At 42.0% G+C, this 7,294-nt stretch overlaps 1 long non-coding RNA gene across 1 annotated transcript; it reads left to right on the forward strand.

Annotated features, from left to right (window-relative positions):
* The first annotated feature begins 2,512 nt into the window (after positions 1–2,512).
* Positions 2,513–6,114, forward strand: LOC123085883 (uncharacterized). Its single transcript, XR_006440075.1, has 3 exons — positions 2,513–3,892; positions 4,173–4,292; positions 6,001–6,114. It is a non-coding gene; the product is annotated as an uncharacterized lncRNA (long non-coding RNA).
* The last annotated feature ends 1,180 nt before the right edge of the window (positions 6,115–7,294 follow it).

A 7,294-nucleotide genomic window follows, 5' to 3' on the forward strand; every position in this document is an offset into this window, starting at 1 on the left:
CTTATAGGAAAGCAAGACTGGATCGATTTGTCCTAGAACTGTGTACATGTGTAAACTTCGGCAAAACAAAACACAACATAGTTTCATGTACCTTGGTTTGTTGGTTCTGCATGTCAATGTTGATGATCTCAAACAACTACTTGGTTCTGATTGTTGATGTTATAGGATGGATGTGTGCACAATGAAAGAGCACCATGGAGATAGCAGAAACTAAAGGCCTAATTTGCCTCCACACATGGTTTTGTCTTGTCCAATTTCACAGCTTGACTGGTTAGTAATTTACTATTTTACTGGTCATGGAACAAACTATGTATAGGTCTAGGTCAAGACAAGGTGGATGATCCATCTGCCTAAATTGAGTAGGGTCCATCAACAACACGAGACTGCTCGGTAAAAGAATATTTCACAGTTGCGCCTTAGAAAATCAAGCCATGAAAATACTATCAATTTCTCTGTTGAAAAATAATTATCTCTTTGTGGCACATGTTTACCTCCTCTTCACCGGTTTCCATGTTAACTAGACCCCATTAAAGATTACATCACCTAGGCACCAACTCAATATGAGAGCGCTCAAAAACAAGACGACGAACTTCCGCACTCGAGAATTCGGAAAAAAATGTTTCATGTCTACCACATCTGCACAACCTGATTCTCGTGCCTTGCAAGCTATGTTACTTTAGTTGAAGGAAGGATAATGTAGGGATGCTTTTTTCTCCCGTTGTAACGCACGGATAATTTTCCTAGTTCTCCCTAATAATAAAACACGGATTGACTCCGTGGGTTCATCGTCACAATGCGCTTCTTTCCATAAATTTACGTTTTCATTTTTTCACTTATATTATTTTCTACATCCGAGGTGGTACTCTTTTACGTGTGTATATTTTCCTGGGTCCGTCGTCGTGGTAGTTTTGCAAAAAAGCCATTCTATTTACCCGAAATCAACCTGCAGTACGTCTTTAAGTGTTCCAAACAGGAAAACATTTCGTTTTTGCATAAACGCCCCAGTAGTTTCCGGTATTCAACGCGCAGTCCTGTGTAAGTGTATTACGGAAAAAAAATATGCTGTGCTGAAACAAATATGCTCTTGCTGAGATTTGAACCCACGATATGCCCTCTAAAATCTAGCGTGGTGAACCACTAGGATGGATGTGTGCACAATGAGAGAGCACCATGGAGATAGCAGAAATTAAAGGCCTAATTTGCCTCCACACATGGTTTTGTCTTGTCCAATTTCACAGCTTGACTGGTTAGTAACTTACTATTTTACTGGTCATGGAACAAACTATGTATAGGTCTAGGTCAAGACAAGGTGGATGATCCATCTGCCTAAATTGGGTAGGGTCCATCAGCAACACGAGACTGCTCAGTAAAAGAATATTTCACAGTTACGCCTTAGAAAATCAAGCCATGAAAATACTATCAATTTCTTTGTTGAAAAATAACTATCTCTTTGTGGCACATGTTTACCTCCTCTTCAACGGTTTCCATGTTAACTAGACCCCATTAAAGATTACATCACCTAGGCACCAACTCAATATGAGAGCGCTCAAAAACAAGCCGACGAACTTCCGCACTCGAGAATTCGGAAAAAAATGTTTCATGTCTACCACATCTGCACAACCTGATTCTCGTGCCTTGCAAGCTATGTTACTTTAGTTGAAGAAAGGATAATGTAGGGATGCTTTTTTCTCCCGTTGTAACGCACGGATAATTTTCCTAGTTCTCCCTAATAATAAAGCACGGATTGACTCCGTGGGTTCATCGTCACAATGCGCTTCTTTCCACAAATTTACGTTTTCATTTTTTCACTTATATTATTTTCTACATCCGAGGTGGTACTCTTTTACGTGTGTATATTTTCCTGGGTCCGTCGTCGTGGTAGTTTTGCAAAAAAGCCATTCTATTTACCCGAAATCAACCTGCAGTACGTCTTTAAGTGTTCCAAACAGGAAAACATTTCGTTTTTGCATAAACGCCCCAGTAGTTTCCGGTATTCAACGCGCAGTCCTGTGTAAGTGTATTACGGAAAAAAAAATATGCTGTGCTGAAACAAATATGCTCTTGCTGAGATTTGAACCCACAATATGCCCTCTAAAATCTAGCGTGGTGAACCACTAGGCCAGCTCATTGTTTCTGATAAAAATACAGTTGTCGGATCTACTTATATGGGTATCGAACTACCATACACCAATACGTTCCTATAAAAAGAAGAGAGCATCCGTATATATTTAGTCCCACCTCGCCCTCTTCCACAAAATTCGACCAATTTAAATACATATGCGAGTTGAACTCGATAAACCAACTCAAGAATCAATAAGAAATGCCTTTGAGAAGGAGAGACACGGGATTGGTGGTGATTCATGTGGTGGTGGAATGAATGATAAGAAGTGGCCAACATATAAGGAAAGGAACAAGGAAGGAATCTACTACCCCTATAAAAAAAAGAGAGGGCGAAGAACCAAACAATCTGCACCGTACAAAGGATTAAATCCTACGTTCCATATAGCCCTGATGTTTTACCACCAACCATGTTTAGCCCCACGTAATTACCCATGCTGCCATCGATACCACACATACACGTTCAAATGTCGTAACACAACCAGCCACGCAATCAGGCCACTAACCCTCCCGACCTCTCGAAAAAAAACCTGCGCACAACTCCACGCCCGCACGACCTTTCGCTCGCTTCTCCTCCTCCTCCTAACCGACGCAGCGCCGATCCTCCGCCGCCCACCGTGCCGGCCGCCGGTCCTCCTCTGCTGCCCCAAGAACGCCGCCGGCTGCCGCTCTGCCACCGCTGCCCCAAGAACGACGCCGCCTAGACTGCATGGCCCTGGCCATGGGGGATGCCGCCGTCGCCTGGCCTCATGGCTGCAGGTCCCATGGCTGTTAGATCTAGGCCACACATGAGAGTCACCTTGGCAGACTGGCGACCGCGTGGTGCCGAGGCGGGAAGGAGGCGCAGGGAAGCACGTCACCGCATCATGGTGCACAAACGGCCTGCAAGGTGAGTGCCCAGGACGTACTAGCCAGTGCTGTCACCGGGGACATGTACGCACGTGCAAACCACCGTTACCTCAGGTCCATCCATTGCTTGTGTGGTTTTGAGTAAGTATGAAGTTCCGTCTCTTTCCATAGATACGAACACATGCTTCGATCTATTTTCAGGATATTTTATTTGGCGTTCGTGGTTAATTCAGGGGGGACTCTGTTTATCAGGTTAATATACAGAAACATCAAATGCAACAAAATTTCTTCTCTAATTCTGTAGGATATCAAGGCTTAATAGATCATGTATTGCTGTCGCAACTTTTGAAACCATCGTATCTTTTTGGTCTATCTACCAACATCATGGAACTGGCCCCATAGATGTATACCTATATTGTGCAGAAATTTGTCTCAGTACTGAGATAGTAAGATGTAAATCTAGCTAACTTATCTAGCTTCCAAATGTCGTTGCACTGTTTAGTACTTTTGGTTAACTTTACCTTTTTGGTTGCAATGTGATCTCTGTTAATCACATTATGTACGCATAAGATTACTTCCGATTTCGACCAATCCTCTAATGGCCACTGGTTAGTTCCAGTATGTATAATGGCAAATATAGAAGTGTGCTTTACAAAACTTTGGCACCATATGAATCATGGTACATGCACACATGTTTGTCTTAGCATTGCAGAGATGGTGAAGCCCGGCAAAATGGTCGTTCCTAGATATATAGAAGTGTGCCTTACCAAACTTTAGGCACCATATGAATCATGGTACATCCAAGTACATGCTTGTCTTGGCACTGCAGAGATGGTGAAGCTCAACAAAATGGTTGTTCCAAGATGTCTCGATCATAGCTGCAAGAAATTGGCAAGCAACTTTATGAGTTCAAAAATCCCTTGAGGTACCATTGAACTGTTGTTCTTGAGCTAATACTTTGTCCCATGTCAATTTTTTGATTTTTAACTCTTATCTGATTTTGGGACTTAGGGAGTATTCATTTAAATTCTTGTACAACATTTTTTTCATGGAGCTTACCTTTGAGATTTCCATTGGACATTTTTATTATAACACCTGGTTCAAGCATATTTTGTGGAGTTCTCATTGCTTTTATGTTTTCCTAGGAAACTTAATTTATTAATTTCGATTCAACAAATATGTGATGAGTTGTTGCTTGATAGCAGCTACATGGCTATCAAATAAAAAAAGAAGCATGTATTTACAAGGCACAATGTAATACAATTGGGCATTTTGAAGTGGCTTCGATCTCCGCAAGTGCATGTTGATTGTTGTGCTTGGGTAAGGTATGTCTTTGATGCCTAGCTCCGGTAATTTAGTGTTTTTTTGTCTAATTTGAGTTTGTGGGTTGGTAATTCCAAAATTTGGCATTTCTGTTTACCTGATTATCTACTGGAAAGTGTCGTCTATTGATACGTCTCCGTCGTATCTATAATTTTTTATTGTTCCATGCCAATATTCTACAACTTTCATATACTTTTGGCAACTTTTTATACTATTTTTGGGACTAACATATTGATCCAGTGCCCAGTGCCAGATCATGTCTGTTGCATGTTTTTGGTTTCGCAGAATATCCATATCAAACGTAGTCCAAACGGGATAAAAACGGACGGAGATACTTTTTAGAATATTTGGAAAATTCCGAAAGAAAAATCCACATGAGACGGTGCCCGAGGTGGTCACGAGGCAGGGGGCGCGCCTGCCCCCCCCCCCCTCCGGGCGCTCCCCTACCCTCGTGAGCCGCCCGTAAGGCGGTTGACGCTCTTCTTTTGCCGCAAGAAAGCTAATTTTCGGGGGGGAAATCACGGCGAAGGTTTCAGGCCAATCGTAGTTACGGATCTCCATATATACACGAAACGGTGAAACAGAGTCAGGGGAGAATGCAGAAACAGAGAGAGACAGAGAGACAGATCCAATCTCGGAGGGGCTCTCGCCCCTCCCACGCCATGGAGGCCAAGGACCAGAGGGGAACCCCTTCTCCCACCTAGGGAGGAGGTCAAGGAAGAAGAAGAAGGGGGGGCCTCTCCCCCTTGCTTCCGGTGGCGCCGGAGTGCCACCGGGGGCCATCATCATCACCGTCATCTTCACCAACAATTTCACCGCCTTCACCACCAACTCTTCCCCCCTCTATGCAGCGGTGTAACCTCTCTCTTACCCGCTGTAATCTCTACTTAAACATGATGCTCAACGCTATATATTATTTTCCTGTGATGTATGGCTATCCTATGATGTTTAAGTAGATCCATTTTGTCCTAATGGCTATTTGATGATCAAGATTGGTTTGAGTTGCATGTTTTATTATTGGTTTTGTCCTATGGTGCTCTCCGTGTCGTGCAAGCATGAGGGATCCCTGCTGTAGGGTTTGCAATATGTTCATGATTTGCTTATGGTGGGTGGCGTGATGACAGAAGCACAGACCCGAGTAAGTAGGTTGTTTGCGTATGGGATAAAGGGGACTTGATGCTTTAATGCTATGGTTGGGTTTTACCTTAATGAATCTTTAGTAGTTGCGGATGCTTGCTAGAGTTCCAATCATAAGTGCATATGATCCAAGTAGAGAAAGTATGTTAGCTTATGCCTTTCCCTCATATAAAATTGTAATAATGATTACCGGTCTAGTTATCGGTTGCCTAGGGACAAATAACTTTCTCATAACAACAAACTCTCTACTAAACCTAACTTAGTTGTGTCTTTATCTAAACAGCCCCTACTTTTTATTCACTTGCTCTTTATTATCTTGCAAACCTATCCAACAACACCTACAAAGTACTTCTAGTTTCATACTTGTTCTAGGTAAAGCGAACGTCAAGCGTGCGTAGAGTTGTATCGGTGGTCAATAGAACTTGAGGGATTATTTGTTCTGCCTTTAGCTCCTCGTTGGGTTCGACACTCTTACTTATCGAAAACTGTTGCGATCCCCTATACTTGTGGGTTATCATCTATTAACACCATACTGATTCTCCTGTTTTAGTGCTGATAAGGTATAAATTTTAGGCATTCGCACTCCGCTTGTTACTATTCTCCTGGAGGATCCACATCAACTGCAGTTCTTCCATTGGGCAAACAACCTCAGGTATGCAAAGACAGGTTTCTTCCGCTCGACTACATCTCATGTTGTATATTTCCTCTGTTCATTTCCAGATCCTAATGAATAGGATGTAAATATGTTTAAATTCAAAAATAATGTTCTGCCTACTGTTTGGGTTAGTAAAAAATGTAACTAATTTAGCGGATGGTGTTATTTGATGCCATATTATTGGATTTTTCCTCTGGTGTTATGGATAATCTGATCTATAATTTGTATGATCTATAACCATCAATTCAGTAGATGATTCATTTATATTATTTCAAAGGTTTGGCAATGAAGAGCCTGTTTTACTCATTTTTTCTAAGAGGGGTTAAAGTTATGAACATGATTCACTGAAAATTGGCATAAGAACGTCATGAATTTGTAAATATAGGATTTTTACTTTCTAGGTCTATTTCTCTATGGTCAGGCTTCTTAATTCGATTTTACCTTCTGTGGTTCAAACCAGACAAGAGTGTTATCCTTTGTGTTTAGCATGCCTTCTTTTCTGGTAATTTTTATAGATATATCTGAATTTTAGTTGAGTAAACAAATATGACTAAAAAAACTCAAACATGAAGCAAAAGCTTTGCCGTTTTGATTAAGCTTAACATTGTCCAGTTAATCATAGAATACGAAGCAAAAACCGAAACCAATGGGCAAATCTCACTTCAGAACACCGTAAACACATAGGGCCATGTGTCGAATGCCACAACAAATGCCAACCACACAAACACACACTGGCTGGGAAACTTGCTACGTCGAACAAGCCGGTCTTCCATCAATACTGGAAAGAAGTCACGAGGCACTCTCACGTGGCGACGAAGAGACAAGCATTCCACATGCCTGCAATAGTTGCAAACCACACAATATCACTACTCCAACACACCTTGTGCACTCAACTGCTATCGCTTCTTGGGTCGTCCTGACTTGCCATTGCAGAGACATGCGTTGCACGTGCAAGCTTACTAGTGCGTTTTAAAGAGAATTTATGCCGGCATTATTGTATTAGTATAAACATAGCTTGTAAGATAAGATAGAACACATGCTCTTCTGAATAGAGCAGCATCGCCATCGATCCGTGTTCCGATTTGCCACCATGGAGTGACCTGGAATTCGGACGGTTGGAAGTTTTTGGAGAAACCGAGTTGATGGAGAACCAGGGAATTGGGGGTCAGTTGGAGATAGTTCACTTAAGTTTTGATGAGGGTCCTAAAACTA

The sequence above is a fragment of the Triticum aestivum genome, chromosome 4A, assembly GCF_018294505.1.
Source record: "Triticum aestivum cultivar Chinese Spring chromosome 4A, IWGSC CS RefSeq v2.1, whole genome shotgun sequence".
Taxonomy (NCBI): Eukaryota; Viridiplantae; Streptophyta; class Magnoliopsida; order Poales; family Poaceae; genus Triticum; species Triticum aestivum.